We start from the raw sequence: 26,463 nt of genomic DNA, 5'->3' as shown, positions 1-26,463 counted from the left end.
AGAAGGAAAAGGCTTTTTGACAGGTAGAGAATGAGTACGGCTCCTCATCTTAGGCAGGTGGGGTAAACGAAGGCAGAAAATCCTTGAAGGCACAGTACTCAGTCCCAACCCTTCCTAGTTCATTTCCAGTGGTGTCACTACGAGTGCTGGCTGAAACTGGCGTCTAATCACCCAGCTCTCACCTGAAGCACACTCTTACTGAGCAGGTGCAGACCAAGCACCACCGGCCTTTTCGGCACACCTGAGCTCTAGTCTTACTGGGGCCGCCTCTCCCTTTTGCGGTTTTCTCTGTCGTGGGCACAGGAACCATCTTCCTTCCATCTCTACTGTCATCTGCTACCATGACAATGGTACTCAGCTTCCATGTGAGTTCCATGTCTTGCCCAGATAAGCTGCAGAAAGGCTTTGCTACATGCAGAGACAAAGACCAAGTAGAACCAGTTGACACTTCAAGTGAGAATATTTGTAGTCATTTAAGGAAAACAGACCTAAGATTTAAAAAAAATAAATATTTGTGTGTGTGTGTGTGTGTGTGTGTTTGTGTGTTCATGTGAGCACACGACTCGCCTCTAACTGCAGGCACCTGAAGAGGGCCCTGCATCAGATGCCCCTGGAGTTGGAGTTACAGGTGGGTTGTGAACCACTTGACACACGTACTGGGAAGCAAGTTTGGGTCCTCTAGAAAGAAGAGCATCACATTTCTTAACCTCTGAGCTATTTCTCCAGCCTAGACTGACTGCTTTAACTAAGCAGTTTACTAGTCAAGTTTGCATTTCCACTTATCTAAGTTTTCTTCAGTAGTTAAAAACAATTTAAAATTTTTTTATGTGTATGGGTGTTTTGCCTGCATGCATGTCTATGCACCACCACCTGTGTGCCTGGTCCACATAGACCAGAAGGCGGCATCAGATTCCATAGAACTCAAGTTACAGATGATTGTAAACCACCATGTGGTTGATGGGAATCAAATCCTGGCTCTCTGGAAGAACAGCCAGTGCTCTTAACCACTGAGTCATCTCTTTAGCCCCCTTGGGATTTTTTTAAGCACTGTAGTTAGTGTCCAAGAGCTACCTACATGTAGGCCAGGCTGGCATTGAACTTCTCATCATTCTAACTCTACCTCCCAAGAGCAGGGATTACAGGTGTGTGCCACCACGCCCAGTGAAAAAGATCTCTTTATGTATGTTCAGCTGTGACCTAAGTTTATTTCTAGGTGCAAAATTTGTTGACTTTGTGATTGATTCCTACCTTCCATTATCTTATATAACTGGCTACTGTTTATAAAAGGAAAGCTATGGTTTATATATTAAGATCAAAGGATAAACAATTTTACTAATGATTAAAAGCCAAAACCTGTGGTCTGGTAAAAGTACTATAAGCCCAAGTGAAAAATCTCTTGGGCCCTGGGAAAACACATTCTGCAGCACATGTACCAAAGGGCTGGCCCACAACTTACAGCTGCTCCAAAAACCAATATAGACTAGAAAAAAAAGTTACAAATACAGATTACAGCAGAAGAAACTTAGTCAGCAAGCCGGAGAAAACACTAACTTCAAATAGTGTCCCAGTCCCGTTTTTATCTGACTGAGATCAAATTAAGCTTGAGGAAGTCCAGATGTTAGAAAGACAGCTCTCAGACTGTTGCTGGAGACTGAAACTCTTTGGGAGACATGACAACAAATTCCTATTTTATTTTTACTTATTTACTTTCAGGAGGCACGGTCTCACTATGTACACCGGAATGGTCCTGAAATTACTCTGTAGCCCAGAGTGGTCTTGAGCTTTTGGTGGCCTTCTTACCTCAGCCTCCTGTGTACTCCTGTAAGCAACCCCAGTAAACTCACTGGCTCAGCACCTAGCTGAAAGAGGATGAAACTGTTTCTTTGGTCTGTAGTTGCCCTTTCTAACCGAGGTGAACAGAAAACTTCCGCAGGAAAACGTACACATGAGAAGTCAGACATAGGAGCTCTGGTCATGTGATTGGCTACAGAAATGAGGATGTCTGTGTTAAGAGTATTTGTCTCTCATTTTGTTTGCTGTTATTTCGATACAGGGTCTCTCTTGGCTGTCCTAACATCAGGCTCACAAGAGATCTGCCTGCTTCTGCTTCCTGGGTGCTGGGACTAAAAAAGGTGTGCACTACCATGCCTAGTTCTTACCTCTCATTTTGTTAAGAATGTTTGTGCATACATACATACATATACATTAGGCAGATCTTTTCTTGTTGCTTTATCATGTACCGGCACACACTGATAAACACCTATGTGTTAAGATAAGTACTTAAGAGTTGCTAAATATACATTATCAAGTGTCAGGAGATGTCAGACAAGAGTGAGGACCCTTTGGCAAACCATGCAAGTCATCTGGGAGGAGGAGAATGATTCTGTTGGTAGCACACGGGGAATTCTTATATTAACTTTAACTTGCTACTGTCTTTATTTGGAGAATAAGTATGGTAGAAAAAGACATTTTGGGTACCAAACTGACAAAGGATAGACTTATGATGGTATCAAAAAGTGAGGTCCTTGACAGACTACCTAACCACACAATACTGTATGACAAAGCTTCTAGACATGCAACATACACACCTACCCACCCCAGACAGGGATCTCACAAGAGACCAAAGTGAAGATACCATCAAAGTCCAATTTGGTGAACCAATTAATTGTATTAGGGTTACTCATGGGAATTAAGGGTTTCTTACAGGACTCTGGGTAGGACATTACTATCAGGAGCATAAAAAACTCAAAGACAGTTGCATCACCAATGCCCACTTCCGCATGGGTGACAGCTCACAAAGCTGGGAACCCGGAGTACATGGCACAGCCTGCAGGCAGCTCAAGGACTGCAAACTGTTCTTTTCAGGCGCCTCAGCTGGTCTAACCCTCTTCCTGGAAGCTCGCTGGTTTCTGTTTCTTCCAGGCAGATGGTCTGGTCTCAAGAGTCTTCTTTCAGCTTGGCTTGTCTGAGAGGGACTCTTAGCTGTTAATGCTTACTCTGGCAAGGAGGGACCTAGTAAATCTGGTCAGTTTTAGGGACTTCTTCCTTGAAATGTTTATCTTCCTGTTTAAGAGCTTCCCTGCAGGATGAAATGTTTCAATCTCGAAATGGTTACACAACTTGTGGCCCAGGCTTTTTGGAAGTGGTTTGTGGGAGGGATTCAGAGGTCTAGAGATATTGGCTAGAAAAACCCGAGTGCTGTTATGGCGTTTAATAGATGGTTCCGAGGGAAGCCATCAGGCATAAAGAGCAAAGACAGCGGGCGTGGGGTTTCTCACGGTGTACTAGTACTAGCCAGTTTTATGTCAACTTGACACAAGTTAGAGTCATTCTGAGAAATGTCGGCACCTGACTGGCTCAGGGCAAGCCTTCAGAGCATTTTCTTGATTAATCATTGCTGTGGGAGGGCCCAGCTCTCTGTGAGTGGAACCAAGCCTGAGCTGGTGGTCCAGGATGCTGTGGGGCAAGTAGACTGAGCAAGCAAGAAAGAGCAAACTAGGAAGCAGCACCTCTTCATGGCTTCTGCTTAAGTTCTTGCCTCCAGACCCTACTCGTTTGAGTTTCTGCCTTGCCTTCCTTCAATGATGACTGTGATGTGGAAGTGTGAGCTGAACTAAACCCTTTCCTCCCCCAAGCTACTTTAGGGAACCCTAAGACAGATGGGAACAAGGATTCGACCACTGACGTAACATGCTAGCTGATAACTTGTCCTCTTCTATCTAGGCCCCAAGACTGAAGTCAGAAAGCTGGCTGAGTAGTTAAGGAGTTAAGAGCTGGCTGCTCTTCTAGGTGAGGCCCCAGCAACAGTGCGACAGCTCACAGCTCTCTGTAACTCCAATTCCAGATCAGATGCTCTCTTTTGGTTTCTGTAGGCAACAGGAACACATGTGGCAAGCACACAGACATGAACACGGGCAAAACACCTTACCCATAAAATAAAAAATTTTAAAAATACACTAAACTATCCTAATAAAACAAGATCTGAGTTTAAATGTATACAAAAATAAATACATGTTTTTGTTCCCCTACTAGAATTTCTTCCTAGACTTAACCATCACACTGCCTATACTTTGGGGAGAATATAAAAGAGCAGACGGAGCAGACTGGAGTTTTCCTTTGAGAACTGGAGAAACGAGGACGTATGAATTAGACATCATCAGGCCAGTGTCTACCTCTGTTTTTTATTAATATATATTTTTATTTTGAGACAGTATCTAGCTGTGTATCCCAGGCTTACTTTGGACTTGATGTCTAGCCTGTGATGACTGACCTGGAGATGATCCTCAGCCTCCCACATAATGGGATGAGTGTGTTCCAGATTCTCGGACTGCCACCTCTCTTTAATCTCCTTTTCCACACCTGGTATTACCCGTGATGAACACTGTATTTGACTTGCTTGTTGTATTGAGGAGTCTTACCAGGTCTTGCTATTAAAACTCACTGTGACCTCTTTTTTTTTCCTAAAATTTTTGAATTTTAAATTTATTTTGTGTATGGGCTTTTGCCTGCATGTGTATATGTTCACTGTGTTTACTAGCTGCCCACAGAGAGCAAAAAAAGGTATTAGATTCCCTAAAATTGGAGTATAGGTGGTTGTGAGCCTTTGTGCAGGTAATGGAAATTGAACCCAGAAAGAGTTCTTAACTGCTGAGACATTGTTCAGGACTGAAAATGACCCTTAAAAGAAGAAAGAAAAAGTTTTATTTTCAAAATAGGTTGTTGGGACCCGGTATGGTAGCATAAGCCTTTAATTGAGCAATCTGGAGGCAATCTGGGATCCTAAAGCTAGCAGGAATACAAACAGTAAAACCCTGTAACAAAACAAAACAGAAAAGGAAAAGAAAAGGAGAAAGAAAATGAGAAAAAGTTTGCTCATCTAGAAAAAAAATTAAGGAAATATTATGAGGTTTACAAAGACAGACTAAAAGACAACAAAAATTCCCCTATGATCCCACATCTCTTTTAATATTTAGTATCACATAAATATGGTTTTATTTTAATTCTCTTTTTATGTCAATACAAAACATACAGGTCTCACTTCAAAGGGAGTAAAAGTTCATTCTAAAACCAAACATGGGTGACCATGGCCAAGAAACCCCCAATGGTTCAGATTATGCCAAAATCCACGTGCCTATATGGTTTCATGACATTTTTATAGTATCAGAACAATGGAATAGTTTATAAATCCACAGACTTTTCAAATACACAGGTAGAAACTTAAGGCAAGTGGGTACAGCAAAGTGAGAAATTCCTGTTGTAGCTCTCAGATGCAATCTGATGTCATAATTAGCCTTTGGGTTGGTCTGTACACCCCAAGGATGTTAGATCACACATAGAGATGGGCTAACATAACCCAAGATACAGTGGGTCTTGGTCTGCAACATTCAAACTCTCTGTAACCATTCCAGCTACAATCAGTTAGTTAATCAGCACTGTAGAATGTTCGATTCAAGCGTGGCTCTTGTGTGCTAGCTTCAGTTAAATGCATACTTATGCATATATTATATTGTAGGATAAATTACTAAAAATAGTCCTGGTGTAACTGTATTTTCTGAGTAATGCTTTTATGTAGGTGTCCTTGTTAGTTAGCTGGGTATTGTGAGAAGAAAGGAGGCTTTTCCTCCACAGAGTCCCCTTTTGTCACAGCATTTATCACAGCAGCAGAGAGGAGCCGGAAAGATAAGCAACCCTACAGGCTGCTGTCACTGGGGATGTGGCCCAAGGGGCCCCCAAGGAGAAAAGAGCAGAGTCTCTTCTCCCTCCACTCTCGCTGCACTGCTGAGTCAGAGCAAGCATGCTTGTCTGCAAAGACCCCTGATGATTCACATTCAAGGTTCACAAGCGTTGTCCTGTCCCTCAGGTTAATGTCAGCATAGTCAGTTACTACAATTAAAAACATTATTTTAAAAATATTATAATTTATTGTTAACAATGCCATGGCAATAACAATTTGTAGGATTATGGAACTAGACTTTATAAAAGGGTAACAATGCAGTTCATCAGGGATTGGGAACCTGGAAAAAAATTGTCTTTTTAAATAGCCGTATTTTTCTATAATTGTCCCTAATGAAGTACTGATTGATTATTAGATCTCTTAATTGAGAATGAGTCTTTCATTTTCAAAGAACGTGAAATGGTTTATTGCCAGACGCCCCTTAGGGGAGGAAGGGCAGGAAGTCAATAAGGACAGCATGGTTTCAGACCTCTGCAGCTGAGTCACAGCTTGTCAGTCATTCATGGCGAGTTATGAGGGAGTGGGCAAAGGTGGGGCTTGAATGTCAATCAGTTGATTCAGGTAGGAAAACAGGGTTGGGACTCTGGAGCACCCTAAATCTCTCTAGCCACCCAGCACTTTGCTCTTTAATTAGAAAGGGTGACTCTTCATGGATTTATTTCTCTAAATAATCTCATAAACGGAGATAAGGAAAGGAAAAGTCCAGATTACTTGGGGCAGCAAAAGGAGGTGTGTTCAGGGTACAGGCACTGCGCCAGCCAATAGTTCCCGGTAGACTAACAACAGTTATGCTCAGAACAAGGAAGTGAATTTAAAAATCATAACCTGACTTCTTGGCTTAAAAGAGAGTAATAACTGGAGAGAGGATTGCTCAGTAGCTGAGATCTGAGTTTGGTTCCCTGTATCCACGGTGGGCATCTCGCAGGCACGTGGAACTCCAGCTGCAGGGACTCTGATACCTTCTGCCTTCGCAGACACTAGCATACATGAGACGTACAGTCACACACATGCACGTAAATAAAACTTCAAGTCCTAACAGAACAGAAGTTGTGATAATGTTAATGTACATGGACTAGCCTCTCTCAGGCTAGCTGGAAGCAATAGTACCCAGGCAGTGGGAAAATTTCACATTTTCTCTTAGCTTGACTAAGGGCCCATGAGCCATTTCTTTGAAATGGAGTCGCTGAGGAATAGAGGACCCCAAATTATCTTTGCCTGTGTGGTGTGGGAAAACAGAAGACTAACTCCCCAAATTGTCAGTTAACAGACACGGATGACCTAATCACATTCAACAGCCTGACTCCAAAATCCTTCAGTACATTCTCACAGTTTAGAAACTCTCCTACCATTGGTCTCAGAAAACTGTTGGTTCTCCCTTCCCTAACATAAAAATCTCCAATAAAGTCTTCTTCTCTTTGGAAAAAAAACAAAACAAAACAAAAAAAACAGTCAACGAGACAGGGATGGACATGGGAAGGAACATCTATAAATAATGATTAATTTCTAACTTGACTAAATTAACATTGCATATGAATGCGAACACTGCTGCTAGTTGTTCTTTAATTACACCGCTTGCAGGAATTTGTGTCCTCTGATCTGAATCACCTATCATTTAATAAGTCCAGAAACGGCTTTCTATTCCTATTTTACTAAGGGTGTGTGTGTGTCATAAAGCCATAGAGCCATTAGATTTACCAGTTCTTTAGGATAAATTTATGCTTTAAGTGAGGCTGGTGTGCAGTGGTGAGTATGTGTTGTTTATGTCAATCTCAAAGTTCAAGAAGTTTCACAATAATACACCAAATGTCTGAATGGAAGTCAATTGAGAAGTCAGCTTTAACGTATCTTAAAGCCTCCCTCCCTCTTTCTCCCTATCTCCCTCCCTCTCCCTCCCCCCATCCCCACACAGTATATTATGTTGTACTCCATGCAGATCCAGGAAGCAGAATCTCTAAGTGAAGCAACAGAACTATTTATTGATTACTTGTTTGGGTAGTAGTGCCACAGCTGAATTTTTACTACTTTAGAATGAAGAATGTATGCCTCTAATGCCAGCACTCAGGAGTCTAAGACAGGAAGCTCACCAACAATTAAAGGCTAGCCTGGGTTCTATAACAAATACCAGGCCAGCCAGGGCTACCATATAACAAACAAATGAATGAACAGGGTGCTGAAATGTAACACAGAAGGCCCTACATGGTGGATTGTGTTTGTAACCATAACAGCTTGGTGGGACAACCAGGACTTTAGTGTGAGACTATTTCAAAATATGAAAAAAGGGATGTTTTAAAATTTAACTTTACAGATTAAGCTAAAGCCTATTTGGAATAAACTGAATAAAAATAAAACCACATAAAGACTGCAAGAAAACATGAGATGTTTTTCAATATGCATGAAAAAGATCTTCCTAAATAAAACCAAAGTAAGTGACAAATGCACATGAGGACACACTACAGGGAAACAGACAGGTAAAAGCTGTCTGGCTGTCATGGCTGACAGAAGCAGCAACTGTGAATAGGAGACACGAGAGCGTGTACTGAGCACTCACAGAAAAGTGATGCAAATGTGATGCTAATCAAAAATTTCATCTTTACACATTCACAAATGCAAATTAAACGATACAACAGTTCACCTATCAGATTTGTCAAATTAAAAGCCTTTGAGGACATCCCAACCTCAAGGAAATAAATAAAAGCCTTGACCAAACACTTGTTATTCCCCGGCTCTCCAAAAGGTAAGACTGGTGGAAGGCATTAAAAAGAAAGGCACTGAGCAACAAAAGGAAACTAGACTAGACAATAAATAACATAGCTTGTAGAGGACACATAACAAGCAAAGACTGGATTGGCAGCAACAGAGCAGAAGACTGCTGTGATGAAAACCTGTTGGAAAACAGCAGGACAAGGAATTTTATGCCTACCAAACTATCATGAGGAAAGGAAAAACGAAGAAGGTATTTCTGGACAATCAGGTTCGCAAAGCTTTATTTCCCCTGAGCCAATCCCCAGGCTTAGTCAGAAAATGACTACAGTTAATTAAAGGGGGAGGCTAAGAGGTGGCGAGACCCCACACATGGGGACTGCTGGAAACCAACACAGTGAACAACAGCCTAAGTAAACAATGGAGAAAGGCGACAACATTTCACATTAATTACAGAAGCTAGTACCTTCAGACTAGAAGACAGAGAGAACAGAATCTGTATGACGAACAGAAGTTCTGATTAGAGTCAGGTGGCATTAAGGACATGTTGAAGAATGTGTGTGATTTTCATAATAAGAAAAAGGCAAATAAGTGGAGATTTTAGGAAAGAGCCCCAAAATTATATAAGATCATACTTCAAATGAAGAAAACAGCAGATTTGAGCTCTATGTGGTATGCATGAAAAGATAAATCCTAAGACCTGACTGTGAAGAAGACTACTGTGATGTTAAATGTGGTACAGAAGACAAATCCATTAACAGTATTCCACTTGGTTGTAAAGGGAAACATTTTACACATAGATATAAATGATATTAGTTTCAACTATTAAAATCTACTTATAATCAAAACCAAGAGTTCAGAAAGAGTATACAACAAAATGTCACCAGTTCTTGTCAGCATAACAAGTAATTGTCAGAGGATTGGGAAGGAAGAACTGGGCATAACTAATAAACTCTAACACAGGAAGCAATTAGGAGTATTTACCGAGCTAATATTCTGGGAAATGAGATTTCGGCACCTTAACCACAGAAAGCGGGGCTGGGGAAATGTGCTTGCCCTGTAAGCATGAAGGAAGGCCAGATTTCAGATCCCCAGAACCATGTAAATGCCAGGTGGGTGTGGTGGCCTGGGAAAGCAGAGACGGAATCTCCAGAACAAGTTGGCTGGCTATAAGTGTCACGGTCTGTATTTGAGGTCCCACCTCAAAGAATAAAACAGCAGCAGACTGGGGATGGTTCCTCACACACGTGCATGCAAAAACATGCATGCACACACCAAAGGAAGGGGGGGGGAATGGAAAAGTATGGAGATGTTGATTAAGCAGTGAAAAACAGGGCTGTCAATCAAGATGACTCAGCAGGTAAAGCACCTGAAGCACCTGTCACAAACTTGATAACCCGAGTTCAGCCTGGGATTCCAGGTAAAGATGAAAGGAGCGACTTCACAAGCCGTCCTCTGACCACTCTACACATGGTGCACGCATGCACACACCATACACACAGCAATAAAATCTCAAAGATTTAGAAACAGTAGGGCATTGGATGTTGTGGCAGATACCTTAACCTCAGCACTCAGGGGGCAGAGGCACATCTATGAACTCTATGAGCTCAAGGCTAGCCTGTTCTATGTAGCAACTTCTAGGCCAGCCAAGACTACATAGTAAGACCCTGTCTCAAAAAAACAAAAACAAAAGCAAGCAAACAAAAACTGAAAAAGAAAGAGTAGAATGTTTGAAACTGGGATTAGAATGTTCACATTGACTTTATTAACCCTCAAGTCCAGTGGTTACTAACAGTAGCATTTCTGTTTCTCAAATGCGTTTATTATTTTATGTATTTCTGCATGCATGGTGGTGTGATGTACGTGTGTCCATGTGGGTGTATGTACACTTGCAGGTATGTGTAAGCCTGTACATGTGGAAGCCAGAGGTTGTTAAAGCTGCGTCTTTGTCAATCTCTCTTCATCTTTTTTCTTTTCTTTCTTTTTTTTGAGACAGGTCTCTGGCTTCATTGGAGTTCACCAACTGGCTACCAGGACAGACCACATGAGTCAGTCTCAAGGGTTCTCCCGTCTCCACCTTCCCAGCTCTAGGATTACTACTTTTCACACGGGCTCTGGGACTCAGCTTATGTCGACACACTTCTATACTACAAGTGCTGGATGGACTGAATCAGCTCCCCAGGCCACTCCCATGATTTTCTAAAGTTTGTATTGCAGCTTAATATTTAAAAGGGTTAACAGATAGATATCCGCTTTTTATGAATCTTTCTAGGTGCTGAGGAGCTCTTTTGGAAATCTTTTAAGATAGAGTAATTTTTCAGTTTGGCTTATTTCAAAATATGGGACCCTAACTTACATTTTCTTGGTTTTGGTTCAAGAAATATTGGCAGAAAAAGTTGACAGCTGGGTATAAGGATATTATAAGATGATTCCAATTATCCAAACTGTTACTTTTAAAAGAACAGATGCTACTAAATGTTGCATTGTTAGCATTTGGTTTAAAACTCAGCTACATGTCCTCTAGGGCTCCTAGGATCTCATTCTGCAGCTGGCCACTGGTTTCCATCAACACCTTAGGAACTCAGTCTTCAGTCAGGTTACACAGCTAAGTTTCAGAAAACAGGATCTGGATGTCCACTTGAAAACTTACACACAGAAAAGCTTTTGCTAGAGAATAAGAGATTTCCTACATAAATATTTTAGCTCAGATTAATCGAGTTTTGAACAACCCACTAGTGAGTACACAGCCTGTTCTGCCAAAGAAACAAATAGACATTACAGGCAGAGGAGAGAAGGCCAAGTGTGAGAGCAGCGGACCAGCAGTTTAGTACCCATTCAATGGTCAGCTCCCACCCCAGAGCAGTGAGCATTATTTTACAAACCACGGTGATGAAGAAAAACAAAATACAAGATACACTGTCTGTCGGCCACAAGAAAAATGCTTCAGAAAGTAAGAAAAATTTTGCTATGTTTCCTGTAAAGACTGAAATCAGAACTTATGTGTCCTGTGTTCACAGCCCTATACTTAAAAATCTGGGAAATAAGCAGATGATTTCTCCAGGCTTCATTTTCCTTCCTGAACAAACACTTGCTGTGCAATGACTCTGCAGTGATCTTATGCCAAACAGCCAAGGTTTTAGATAAAATGCAATGTTAACCTCCAGAGGCTTTTAAATCTAGTGAGGATGTACAAATAAACAAGTGAAACTGAACAATTCTAGAGCCATGGAAACATCAAGGGAGAGCCTGTCTGCCTCTGGGTGCATCCAGGACATTCAGACAAGATCCAGAGTGCCAGGTCAACAAGCTATCAGGAAGGCGCAGCCAAGACAGAAGAGAATCAACGCCACAGGAACTCAAGTCAGAAAAGCCTGAGTGCGTGCATCTGAAGCAGTTCAGGGTGTCTAGATAGAAAGCTGGATTGTGATACCAGGGTAAAAAAATGAGCACACGGCAGTGGGTGGAGGCCAGTCTGCAAGGAAAAACGTCAGTGTGAGACACTGTACCTTATTCCAAGGCTGGCTTCCTTCACATCCTCGCCTGGAGGCTGCATAAGGGACACTCACTAAGACCCATGTTCCCACCACTACAGATCTGTTGGGTCAGAATTTCAAGGATCTGGGAAATTGATGTCTTAACAAAATTTCCTACACGTGTAAGGTCTTGTTTAAAGCAAATAACAAGACTTCAATGGACAAAAGTAAAGACATCCAAGGAAATGAAAGGCAAAGAAAGTTTCTGTGGTTACTATTATGAAATCTGCAAGGAGGAGCGATGCAAGTTCTCTGGGACCAATGGACTTTAGGCTGGCACATCTGATGGTTGAGGGTGCCCACTGCAACTGTGGAAGTAGTGTCTCTTTCCATAAATCCTATTTCTGACAGCTTGCTCATGAAATTCTGCCAGATACCACGTGGACAACTCTGGCAGTAGTATGGACATGTAAACAGGACAGGAAGCAGAGTCTGGTGAGATCCAGTGACACAGCACAGTGTGAAGGGGACGCTGAAAAGAGACCGGATAGATCAAGAGGTGTTTCTAAGAAATAATACCCAAATAAGTTGGGTATTACTTCTTAAAAAAAGGATAGAGTAATTTACAACATTCCTATATTACCACATTGAACAGGAAAAGATCACACAGAAGAGATGCAGAGACATTAGGGAACAAGTATTGATGTTAACGCGGCTTCTGAGTATTCCCCACATGGCCTAACACACACACAGAAATGACTTCTGTTTCTTTCAATGTAAAACCCTTCCATGCAGATTACAGAAATTCACTCACTTCAAATGCTGACTGAGTTATGGGCATGAAGTGCTGTGTGCAGCACAAATGCGCACAGATGCGGGAACACGTACAAACTGCTTTAGACACCACTGAGTCCTCCCATTCTCTAACATCTTTCTTTTGCTATAGTTGTACACACATAGTACATACAGCTTTGTATTTTGCTTTATTCACTTAAAAACATTTCCTTAAATTACTGGAAATTCTTAATAAACGTATTTTTTTACATGAGTGCGCAGTACTAGGATTCAACCCTGAACTCTGAACAGCCTTCCAGATGAAAGTTTTTATATGACTACCTCCTTCTGTAGGATATGGACTACTGCATACTAAGCTTGCTTCACCCATTCCTCACCCATTCCCTCTGGGGGTTAAACACATCTCCTGCATGTGTGAGTCCAGTAATGAGCCCATATTCTAGGTCTGTTGTTCATTCACCTCAGGGAAGGAAACTTTGAGCTTTTGAAAATGTCTGTATTTTAAAATATTTTTAAACATTTGTGTCTTGAATTTTTGCAGAGTTCTTGATTATAGTTTTAATTTTTTTTTATTTGGATGGGAGAGGAAAAAATGTCAATGATTTAAGAGTAAAATATATGACTTTCTACTTGCTAAACACTTTCAATTCATAGTATATTCTCCTACATATATTCTAGTCTCCAAAACACCTTTGTCTTTTCCTCTGGATTTCTGGTGAGTCTTTTTATGGAAGAACACTTCTGGGTTCCTACTCCTTGTGAGCAACTGGATAGCCACACTCACACCAGTGCCCAACTCTTTCATTTTAACTCTATAGTGCACTTTGATACCTCAGAGAGCTGGAAAATTAGCTGGCTTTGATTTTTACTTAAAGTCATCTTTCTTTTAACTACTTATAGTCTCTCAGACAAAATTAAGAGCTATCCTAATTTCTCAAGTGCATTTTAAATAAAAATTATGATAAACTTATAAATCAACAGGAAGAACAGATTATTATAATAGCTGAGTTTCCCATCCAGGAATATCCTGTGCCTCTCTACCACAGAACTGAATACAGTTATTGTTTAACTACAACTCATGTATTTTTTACCATTAAATTATCATATTTTCTAAACAATTATTATGATCATAAAGGAGAATTACTGATTTTTAAATTATTTTATATGCAGTTACTCTATAATCTAATAATGTCTTGGTTGACTCTTGGTGTTCCTAGAAATACAATTATACCCAAAACGGAAATTTCCAGTTTCTTTCTCAGTATTCATCCCTCTTCTAAGTCATGTCTGAATGTATTGAAGTAAACCAATGACTACAATTTAGAAGCCAAATAAAATGACAACTATAAAATAAGAGCAAAGATAACCCGACAGTCTGTTAAGTACATTTTATGACTACCAAGTAAGAATTATCCTAAGAATGTAAAAAATGGCCTTGAATGGCTACAACAAACTATTATCTGTGCTTGTGTATTCTGACAGGTAAACATAATCACACATAATTTTATTATTTCAATACACTTTTACATTGTCAGTGTAACTATACACATCTATATGGAGCGTGTAGTCGTCACTTACCATGTGCTGAGAACTGCTGAATACTAACTCTACCTAATGTAGGACGAAGCTGTCCAAGGTCAGTGATCACCAAGGACACCAACCCACATACTCATCTTTCTTCAGGCTAAAGTGTGAAGGCACTTTCGAAAAATCTTTACTCCTTGACTTTAAGAACTACAGTTATCTTATAGCATCTTGTATTGTGACCACTCAACTGTCACTCTGCTTCTCGCCTCTATTCTTTTCTAAGACTGTGGATTTGCTAAATGAAATGATTTTAACCATACAGGGTAGAACATATTTTATAAAACACCAAGTGAGAATCTGCCAGCCTCTATACCTCGCTCTCCCTTCCTCATGTGATACTTACTAATGCTCTTCATGTAAGCAACCAACTGTCGTCCATCAGAGTTGGGAAAGGAAGTATACCTTTGCCTCCATATGCTGGTTTTGTAGCTGGCCAGGGCTCTGCTACCTGGCCAAGGAACTCTTAATGGGGTCAGTGTATGTTTGTTTTTAATGCAGAAAAATGGGAACTGTTACATTTCTAGAATACAACCAGAATACTATGTTACTTGTTAACTGTATGACACCAGACAAACCTAAGAACATCTTACCGAATGGTGTTGTGTAACAGTTTCCTCTGAGACTTAAACATTCCATCCTACAGGGAAGCTCCTTAAACAGAATGGAAAACCACCCAAAACAGCCTCAGGAAGTCCCTGAAACTGACCAGATTCACCAGTCTCAGATTAAACAATAAAAGCTGAGCTGCGAAGAGTGAGTTCAGATCAGCTGCCTGGAAGGGATTCAATCCTGAGTTACTTGGAAAGGACACTCTCCAATCCATTGAGTGGCCTGCAAGTTAGGTAGTGTGCCCTAGGTTCCCAGTTTTTGTGAGCTGTCACCTGTGCTGGGTAGGCCTTGGTGATGCAGCTATCTTTGAGTCATTCTTGCTCCTGTAAGTAACCCCTCACCCATATTCCTGTAAGTAACGCCAATAAAACTCATTGGTTCACCAAGTTTGACTTTGGAGGCATCCATACTTTAGTCTGTCACTGAAACTCAATCTGGGCAAGTAGATATATGTGTTGTGTTCCCCCCAAAAGTTGTGTCACACAACAAATGGCTACTGATTGAGAGAGGCACTTCCAGAGGTACTAAAGCTTCCAGAAATCAGCTTTGTGTGTGGGTGTGGGGGGAGGGGGGACGGCTGCTCAGCATTTTCCTCCTCACAACTCTATTTCGTAAATATCTTTATTTATGGCTTCCTTTTTTTTTGTTTGTTTTGTTTTTGTTTTTTTTTTGGTTTTTTTTTTTTTGTTTTTTCGAGACAGGGTTTCTCTGTGGCTTTGGAGCCTGTCCTGGAACTAGCTCTTGAAGACCAGGCTGGTCTCGAACTCACAGAGATCCGCCTGTCTCTGCCTCCCGAGTCTTCCTTTTGTTTTGTGGCTATAAAAATTCACACTGCCACCTCCACGGCAGAATACATCATTCTAGACAACCTAAATCTGTGTTCCCAAGACACAGTCGTTCATATTTGTCTCAAACTCTTATTCGAACAGGGTTTTTTACCCTTGAACAATCTCTTAAATCAGCCACAAAAAAGTACAGTGCTAATGACTTTTGTAGTAACTATGCTTTATACTTAATTAGGATATATCTGTATGTTTGAGTAACCATGTGTGCACATGCACAGATTGCTATAGCCACATCAGCAAGCTACCTGGGAACAAATAAAACTATTCAACCAACCCAAGTGGCAGTTCCTCTTCCAGGATCATAGGATTAATCAAGACAATACTAGAGGAAAGTAACATGAGTAACAAAGTCACACTCAATACCATGAGATTTTCATACTTAGTCACTGACACAAACCACAGGGGCAGCAAATTCACAGTGTGATCTTACCTCCACTTTGAAGCAAAGCTTAACAGTGGATGTGATTGCCATATTTAAATTATCGTTTCATCACCATTTCACAAATATGACAAGACTCCAGTGTGCTGACTGGGTGTGGGATTGCAGTTCACGTGTGTACTGAAGTGCTGCTGTGAAGACTGAGGGAAACAACGTGTAGTGACTCTATCCTATGTTCATTCCTGACATTCATAATATTAAAGTTCATATACGAAGGAACTCAAAATTACTCAGGGAGGGTCTGGGGAGATGGCTTAGGTGAAGTGCTTGCTGTGCAAGCATGAGGACCTGAGTTTGATCCCTAAAACCCACATTTAAAAAGCCATCAGAACGGTGACACACACTAGCAAGCCCAGCATAGGGAAGATGGAGAGAAGGGTCCCTGGGGTTCAGTAGCCCAAAGATTAGTCTAGCCAAATCTGTGAGCTCTAGGCCCAATGAGAGATTTTATCTCAAAAAAATAAGGTGGAGCCACATATATTGGCTCATGTCTATAATCATATCACTCATGAGGCACAGGCAGATCCTTGAGAATCCCAAGCTAGTCAGAGCTACATAGCTAGACCACCACAAAAAGAAAGAGCTAGAGAAAGGCTGATGAAACCACATGACACTGACTCACAGCCTCTATACATGTACATGTATATACCCACACATGAACACTCACACATTCACTCCCTTGCTCTCTCTCTAGATACATTTAGAAAACTGAGGAAATAATTATCTCTCACAGCATTTCAGCTAAAAAAAAAATCAGTCTATGTATACATACATACAGGGATGGCCTTGAACTCCTGATCTTCCTGCCTCAGCCTCCCAGATGCTGCAACTACAAAAGCATATCACTTTACCAGTCCAAGATAGTAACGTTAATTCTTAGATTAGTCATAATAGCACAGAAGGAAACAAGCTTTGAGTTAGTGCTGGGGCAGTCCCCAGTCACACTGTCTGCACATGCACAGCAATCTCTGAATTCTACGGCTTTAAAAACGGTAAAAATATCCAAACAAGTATCAATTGACATCAGTCTTTAGATTAAGTGACAATGAAAAATTCAGTAATTATGACAAATTATTGATGTAAAATAGTAACAACATATTTAATTTTTAAAAAACATATAGATTTGGGTTAGCAGATGGCTTAGTGGATAAAGATAATGCCACCAAGCCCGACAACATGAGTGTGATCCCTGGCACCCACAAGGTGAAGAGGAGAAACGACGGCTGCAAGCTGTCCTCTGACCTCCATTTGTATGACACATGGCATGAGCTCCCTACCCCTCCCCAAATAACTAAGTACGTAATAAACAATCCTAAAGCACATAGATTTTCCTGGTTTCTAAGAGCTATGCCACTATGAGATCACACCCTGAATAGTGACTGCCTGTGCATCTCATCAAGAGCAGTAAGGCCCACACTGCTCAAAGTGAGGTAAGAAAACAGAAACATCTGTTTTCTAGAAATCTGTTTTCTAGAACTTAAATCTGAGCACCCACAATAGCACTAAACCCAGGGCGATGACGTGACAGAAATCCGTGGCACAGCTGTTTCAGAGATTAAAGGGAAAAAGAGATTAGACACATGGATATAAACCACATGGCTGCCTTCCTTATTTTCACATAATGGAGTCATAAAGTTTACATGATGTCTAGTCAAAACCCTCCATATGCAAGACCCTAATCCAGTGAGGATCGCATACAGGCCTGTCACATGTGCCCAAAGGACATGACTACAACCTTCAGTACATGAAGACGGGAAAGGTACACCCACATTTCAACAGAGAGCTACTCAAGGTGTTACTGGAGTTGCTGAGAGCCTAGGGATAGTCAGAGACGCCCTGGCTCAGGAAGCAGAGACAAAGATGAGAGAACCCTAAGCCCATTTTCCTTGATACTTGCTGTCCACTTATTTTCCACTCCTCTCAAATGTTACCGTTTCAATGGGAAGAAATTAAGCAGTAAAGAACTCTAAGCCTGTTAGATGGCAGCATTCACTAGCTACCCAGAGCCAGAACCCCACACAACATTCTAGAATAGAATGTCCCACTGCACAATGTCACAGCTCCAAAATAAGTGAATGACTACAATGTAGTCCTTACTCTCAAGGTGCCCAGGGGCTGTTACTGAACACCCAGTGTGTACTGGGTGCTCCTAAATGCTTTCCTGCTTTATTGATACTGGCAGTCATGACCACCTTCCTTTTCAAATGAGAAAACATGTATCACTCAGAGAATATGTAACTGAGATAGACTAAATTATTTCCCCTGTGTCTCTACTCTGGTTTTAGAGTATATGCTCCTAACCAGGCAGTCCAACACACTGGCTATCCTCTTAATTTCTAAGGCTCTCCTGAATTCCATGTTCCTCGGTGTTGCCGGATTACTCACCCTAATCTTTACTGGGAAAATTTATCTGCAGGAGTACACTAACCTGTGATTTGGTATGCTCTCCTCAATAAAGACGACCACAGAGTACATCTAACAGTGCTTTAGAACCAGTTATAGACAGGTGGTAAGACGGCTCAGTGGACAAAGGCATCTGCCACGCAAACCTGCAACCTGATTTTAACCTCTGGGACCCATACAAAGGTAGAGAAAGAGAACCAACTCCATCAGGTTGTCCTCTGACCCCACGTGTAACCTAGCATGCATATCCACACACATAAACACAATAATAAATTTTCAAATTTTAATTAAACAATTTGGTAGACCTGGGAATCTTACAACACTACTAAGGAACTGAAAGCTGGTCACTCCATGGAAAAACAGCTGCTTTGCTTCTTTCTACCATTCCCGCTTATCTGGGCAAACCAGATACTGCTTTGAAAAAGTCACGTTCAACTTGAACAGCTAGCATATAGTCAGGAAAAGCAATACAAAATACCCCTTTCACATATGCTTTAGACACTGCCTCTGAGGGCATCACCTGCCAACCACAAGAGCTGTTAAACTTTCAGAAAAATTCACGAGGACACACTACTGATGTGACCCTTCCGTTTCAGGTAAGACTACTTAAGTGATGACTGATTTCACTATTTTTCCCATTGATGTACCTTATACTTGATGCTATGTTTCATAAACCTGGATTCTCAGAACAGTGGCAAATTTGGTAAAAAAAAATAAATAAATAAATAAAAAATAAAATAAAAACCCAAAATTTTGAAGCTGCTAACAGATTTCCTAAGGGGAAAAACAGAACACTTCAATCTCAGGCTAAAGGCAGTGCGTGCATTGTGAAATGCAGCAGTCCTTCAAGTCTAGACCTGCACCAAGTCCATCATGAAAATCACCAGGAAAGCAAGAGCTCTCAAAGAAAAATAAGCCACAGAAATCGGCTTAGCATGCTGAAAAACAAGTACACACGCAAAGCAAGCCTAAATACCCACTACCTAAGGGGGTCACTGACGAACACCACCACCAAGTAGAAAATGACCTTGGTGTTTCCAGAGAGGCCAACAGCAGCTCAACATGCCCGATGGAGAGCGGTGGCTGGTGCCATCTTTCCGTGTGCTTGTCAGCACAACTGGGGACAGGCCTAGAAAAGCTTTCTGTGCACCGCCTGGGTGCTAGGGAACATATTTTCCTAGAAGTCTTTACCAGTGAGATGATGCTCAGTGCTATTAAGAGTGCTGTGACTGGTGTGCTGGCCTCCTGCGTTGGCCGCTGGCATACACCGGTGACCTACTCTCAATGCCAGTGAGTGAAATGACCACACCTGCCATGAGCTTGAATCCCAAAGTCACCGATGGAGGAGGGAAGTTCTCCCCCCAGTGGAAGCCACAGAATTTCACACAAAAGCTTTCAAATATGTGCAATCTTACAAACATACTTTTATTTTTTTATTTCTGAAAATAAAGGAACTGAGGACTATAGTCCTTCCAAAGGGTGGCTTTATTCAGCCTGAAATCAGAAACAGTCTGTGAATTGCAGAGAACTCCAGACATTTTCCAGGTAAGGAATAAGCACCCTGAAAGGCCACAATCTAAGGGCACGTAGCTAAGCTCCGAGCTGAATGCAGAGCTCCAGCACTGGGCAATCCGACCCAGGTTTCTCGTCTCCCAGCACAGCTCTCCCTGAACTAGCAACCCTTGCTAAAAATTTCCCAAGACAGGAATAGAAATATGAAATTCATCAACAACTTATAAAAGTGTCCCTTTCTAAAACTGTACATGCATGTCTGCATGTGGGAATGGGCACACGAATACAATGCTTTCAGAGGCCGGGGCACCGGATCTCCTGGAACTGCAGTCAGAGGCATTGTGAGCCTCGTGCCATGGATGCTAGTAAGTAAGCAAAGTAGGGTTCCCCCAGAAGGAAGCATTCTTAACCACTGCCATCTCTCCAGCCCAAAAGTGTCTCTTATGTACTTCACATAAAGATGACCTAAGACTGGCAGTTTCTTCTTAAATTGCTTTTTCAAGTGTATAGCTACTAATTGATAGAAATAAATATAAAGATCCTGATTTCCAAATGAGTTTAAATTTAAAAATCACTGTTTTTTTTTTTTTGAGAGGTTCACTAGCTTCTGTGTCAGGAACCTAGAATGAATGAATGCACACACTGTTTTCCCTCAGTCTACATAGTGATGTTTCCAAGGTACGCGATGGAACACTTCTGTCAGCCTTACAAGCACCCTCAAATAGAGTCAGCATCACAACATTATGAGTCTACCATGGTACAAACTTTCACCAAACACACTGACTTCTCCAGCTTCTATTAAACAAACAGTAAGAACCTAAAATGTACCTCCTGTGTGCGGTCCCTTAGTTCTTAAAGAGTTTTAAAGACTAACATATTTAAGCCTAGTGTGGCAGCTTATGCCTATCATCTCAGCACAATGGAAGCTGAGACATGAGGATCAAAGCAATCTGAAGGATGTCCTGGGTCTACATACTGAGGACCAGGTTACTGTGAACTACACAGCAAGCTTTCAACAATCGGTGAAATAAATAGGTGTAACTAAGACAAAACACTTTATTTCAGATGGCAATGTGGATTTTGACAGAAAGACTTCTCTGTTATAAATCCAATTATATGCTAAAAGCTACTGGAAATTAACTGCTTATAAATGAGTATAATTTGGAGATGTGTTGTACTAACTACCAAAACCAAGTACTTTATTTCCAGGCCAAATAGAAAAAACATTCTTGTATTAGATATAAATTTAAAATAATTATCATGTGTATTTTATTTCCTAAATGGTTTTATGCCAGAGCTTGGTGAATCACTTAAATTTTCTCCTTAATACATTAATTATTCAGCAGGCAACACAATGCAGCTCATACTGTCCTGAAGCAGGCAGAGTCCAGAAGTGTGTCCCCAAAGACAGCAGTGAGGGGTCAGGCACTGGCATCAGAGCTCTTTAAAAAAAAATACAAATTACAAGTGTGTATGTGCACACAAGGCCTGGAGCCCACAGAGGATCTGGCCTGAGCTGGAGTTCCAGGGTTGCTGGGAACTGAACTCCTCTGGAGGAGCAGTACAGGCTCTCAACTGTTGAGGCATCCCTCCAGCCCAAGTTCAGCACTCTAGAACAAGCAGAAACTGCTTCCTTAGAGGGAAGGCAGCTTTGCTGTACTCCATCTCTTTCATCGCTGACTTAAAACCTCATCACTGCAGCATTTTAAGATCAGCTCCCGAAATGAAGAGGTGCAGAGAAAGAGCGAATACCCCACAGTTCCTTAACTAGGGCCAACTCGTTCTGACATGAACCTCGAGTACAGTCTACCTACCACAGAGCCTTCATGAAGACGGTAATCCTAGGCTTCATGGTGGAGCCTCAGACTTCACGATCGTGTTGTCTTGTATTTATCTGTTCTATCAAATCCTTCAGTTTCTCCTAAGCATCACTCTCATTTTTCAACTTCAGTGGGCTTTCTCCACTACTTCCTGTCTGTACAATGGGAACATGCTTAGTGCCTTGCTTCTAGAATTAGCCCTGAGATAATTTTCCTGTGTTTCCTTTATAACTTAGAAATTACTCAATAATAGCCCCCAAACTTTAAGGATTTATAAAGAAATTTCACCAAATTTGTTAAGACTTTCCTTTTAAAGTCATTGTTAATTTTAATTTGCTCCCTTTCTGTGAACATTAAATCTTATTTTTCTTAACTTGGGAGCCCTGGAAGTCCACCCTTCACACACGCACTAGTACCTGGCACTTCTTATCTAGGCACGGTGGTTTCCATTCAACCTGACCAAAGTCTGGGTGCCTGGAAACTGAACAGGATTCTAAAAAAAGGAAACCAAAAGTCACAATGGTTTGGGAGCCTAGTCCCTAACACCTGCAGCGCCAGCAGCTGAAAGGTGGGAAACGACTTCACCTGATTAGAGGAGACCCTTCCTCTCTAATGGAAATGAACACCTTGGACTAAGGTCAGTCAAGAACACTCCTAGATCTGAGATGAATTCAACTCTCTCTACTGAGTAGTCACAACCCCACTACACAGATTAGGACATCTGTGCAAAGCAGCAAGCACTCACAGGAGCGTAGGTTCTGAACACCATCAGATTTCAAGGCTACCTTTGCTGCTCTGAATTTAAAGGCTAGATCATTGAGTATCACACAGAACATGCAACAGTCTTTATGAGACAGGAAGACCAAGGCTGAAAAGCTCAAGACTTCCGCAGAAACACAACATTTAGGGGGAAAGGAATATCTGAATGCATTCCAGTCTCCTGGTTTCCAGTCCACCGGGTCTAGTAATGGTCTGTATGCTGCTGGGGTGCATGTGTCTTTTGGAATGGAGTACCACTTGACGTAATCTGTAACATCTCAAATGTCTCCAAATCAAATCCATGTGAGCAGTAGTTTCAAGGATGCATACTTTTAGTGGGGAAAAAAGTTAAAAACTTAATTGGTACTTATGAATTATCACACACTGTAAAGGAGCATCAGCAAAGTGCTTGTTCAGTCAATTGCCTATAACGTGTAACTGTAACTGACTAAAAGGCACAACTGTGTATGTGACAGACCAAGTCCCAGTCCTCCTGGAATTCACATCCTGGTGGAGGACACAGACAAACAGATGACAATGCAGTGAGGAAATTTGGTTACCGTGGGGGGACATGATGCCATGGGAACAGGAAGCAGGGACACCTAACCCAGACTGCACTTTTCAAAGGGGGCAATGTGAAACATTAGAGGAACCAGAGAGTCAGGGAAGCAAAACTAAGAGTACTAGTGTTGCAGGAAGTACGAGCAGCATTTACAGAGGAGAGCAAGCAAAGGTCAGAAAGTTTGCACTATGGGAGAAACAAGGACCAAGTCAGACAGGCCCGGGAGACAGGGCTTCACAATCCTGTCCATTAGAATACCATGAACTTTAAAACAAACTAAACAAAACAGGTCTGGCTCCATGTCAGACAAAGCACAACAGAGTCTAACACAACTTTAAATGCTACCTAGATTGTGCTGCCAGGACTGAAAAACATTGTTGCCAGCTTTAAAGGAGCAGGCAAGGGAGTGGGTTCTGATGATCCACCTCTGTGCAGGCCATAAACTGCACAGCAAGACCCCAGCTCAGTAACAGTGGTGGCAACCGCAAACCTTCCCCTAAACAAATAAACCAAAACCAAGCAAACAAAAACCTGCAAGCAAACATGCTTAACATATTTACTATTGCAAATTTAAAAAAGAAAATATGATCTTAATTAAGCCTCTTTGGGCCCTGTTTCCCAGTTCTATTAAATGAGCAATGACCCAGAGAAGATTAGAGTCTAGTGTGGGTGAAAGAAGTCAGAAAATGGTTGTTTGGTCAATGAATCTGTGTCTCTTGCCACCTGTTTGGCCTCAGATTAGAGTATCATTTCCTAGGGAGACTGATGTTGCTCGGCCTAAATAGGACAGGTAAAATAACTTAAGAGAAACCAGACCTTCTAAAAACCCTACTTGACTATACCTTACAGGATGAGCTAGGAATGATACTCTGAGATTTCTCAAGTTGGATCTTAAGTATTTTTGTGCAAGGGAAATCTTTCATGATGCTACATAAACACTTCATTTAAAGATTTCCCCACTTTGGAATTCGAGACACAGAATAGTAAAATAGAGAGAACTGATCCTTTTAATGCCACTCAAGCTGCTAAAGAGATCAAATAGGATTAAGTTCGCTCTCTTCAAATAAACAGACCAACAGAGCAAATGCTCTGTACATGACTGCAACTGTTTAAAATCTCCGTTCGGTGAAGCAAACAGTAAGCTGCCTTTAAAAAGTTATCGCCTACTGTGTATGAGTATTCTCTTTCTAAATTTAGACGGTTTTAGAAGGCAGTACTGACTGGGGATGGAGGACCTTATGGCAGGAAGGAAGCTAGGCCTCTAGGGCCCGCAGGTGCTGTTACCAGTCTTCCACAGAAAGCGCCCTCCTGAGAATACACTCACAAATTCACGGCTTCACTTAGCTATCTAATGACACTTCTTTAATACTACATCTAATTTGCCTAAAGTTTTTAAAATCTTAGATAAAGACAGGGTTTTACGTTTATTTGCGTGTTCATTGTTAACTCCTTCCACTTGAACAGCCTTGCTTTATGCTCGGTTATCAATAAAACGGCAACATTTGTTACTTTATTTCTCTCCTGGTGATTACTACTCTGATGTGCTACCATTTGTTTCAATCACTCGTTCTGTGATTTTTTTTTAAAGTGGGAAAGCGCTATTTTGAAAAACGTACAGTTAAAATAAAAGGTTTGGATACTAACATATTTGTTATTGCCTCCTTTAAAAAGGTCCCAAAACACGACATGAAAAACTAAAATCAACAAAAAACCCCAAACTCAAAAAAAAGCCACACATCAACACCAACCGTACCCTTCAGATAATTTCGACTGATGACACTGCAGAACAGTTAATCTGATAATTAAAAATTTCCAGAACACGTGATGTTTAGACCGTGATCTACGCTGTCAACCAGAACCCAACGCTTTAGTTTAAAACAAAAATACCTTACAACTTGAATAGAGACACGTTAACAAATTCTTGAACCGCCATTGCAAAGGGAGCTCACTAATCAAAACATCGTGTTTGATTCATCCAAATTAATTCAACAACACAGTATCTTTTATTTTTATTTTTTTGGCCCAGGACTTTTTATCCAATGCACTATCAAACGTACAGATTCCACAGCACACGATGTCAACAAATACCAAGAGAGGCTAGCCTCCGATGTGGTCCAAAGTGGTTCAAAAGTTGCAGTGGCAACGACCAGACCTGGCTACCTGGGCTCCTCCCAAGCCGGTTTCCCCAGGGTCCTGGGAGCCCACGCCCCGCGTGTGCACAAAGGCGCAGTGGAGGCACGAGCTTCGGGCTGCAGTCGACTCGGTTCCCCACAGACGCAGACTGCACAAGCCCTGGGCTCGTCCTCCGTATCTACCCACGTACGGCGGGGACTGACACCGTCCGGGAGCGGCGGCCGAGGCCGTCCGGTCCCCGGAGCGCAGAGGAGGTACAGAGAAGAGGCGCGCCCGCGAGCCGACACCCCGATCCGGGAGGAAAGGCCCGGCAGGAGTGCGGGCGGCGCGGCTAGGCGACACCCGAGCCCGGGGCGTGCGGCCCTTGCGTGCCCTTCCCGGCCGCCCCACCACCGCGCCAAGGAGGAGGACCGGGCGGCGGCCGGCTACGACGAGAAGGGCTGGGAGCCCGCCCGCCCGGAGTCCGCCCGCCCGGAGCCCGCCCTCCCCGCCATCTACTCACGCTCCGGCTCCTCCAGGCTGCGCGGCTCCCGCCGCATCGGGTCCCGGCCCCGCGGGCGGCGGCGGCGGCGGCGCCGAGGGAGAGGACAGCGGGCGGCGCGGCGCCCGCCTCCCGGGCCCTCTCCCCCGCCGCTGCGGAGCGGCCCGGCCGGGCCCGAGCGCTGCCTCGCCGGCCGCCCCAGCCCCAGCCTCGGCCGCCGCGGCACCGGAACTGCCGCTCGCTCGGCTGCTCGCTCCGCTCGGCGCCGGCCCCGCCGCACGCCCCCACCCCCGGCTCCGCTCGCCGGCGCCCGGGCTCTTTTTCCTTTTGTTTCCAGAATAAACTTTATTGGTCTCTCTTTCCGCTCACATCGTGTAAACAAACAACGAACTCTTCCCCACCCCCTCGCTCCCCCCCTCCTGGGGCAGAGGAGGCTGAGGGCTGAGGAGGGGCCGAACTTGCAACGCCCCGGAAATAGATCTACCAGAGACCGGAAGTGGGGGGAAAAGAAGAGGCCGGGCGATGGGCAAGTTTGGAAACAGTGACTCACTGCGCCTGCGCTCTGTTCTTCCGCCCCGAGTGGCAGTGCGACTCAGCGCTGCGGTAGCTGG

General features: G+C 42.5%; 1 protein-coding gene across 2 annotated transcripts in view; it reads right to left on the bottom strand.

Moving 5' to 3' along the window:
• The window catches only part of Pik3ca (phosphatidylinositol-4,5-bisphosphate 3-kinase catalytic subunit alpha), a 75,280-nt gene extending 49,067 nt beyond the window's left edge, over positions 1-26,213 (bottom strand). For both annotated transcript variants that reach the window (XR_009056277.1, XM_057756904.1), the window contains exon 1: positions 25,874-26,213. The gene's annotated coding sequence lies outside the window, so the exon portion shown is untranslated. The remainder of the gene's footprint in view (positions 1-25,873) is intronic.
• Positions 26,214-26,463: the final 250 nt, after the last annotated feature.

This window comes from Chionomys nivalis, chromosome 24, assembly GCF_950005125.1.
Source record: "Chionomys nivalis chromosome 24, mChiNiv1.1, whole genome shotgun sequence".
NCBI classification, from domain to species: domain Eukaryota; kingdom Metazoa; phylum Chordata; class Mammalia; order Rodentia; family Cricetidae; genus Chionomys; species Chionomys nivalis.
The sequence above is the reverse complement of the archived record's forward strand: the minus strand, read 5'-3'. Positions and strand labels throughout refer to the sequence as shown.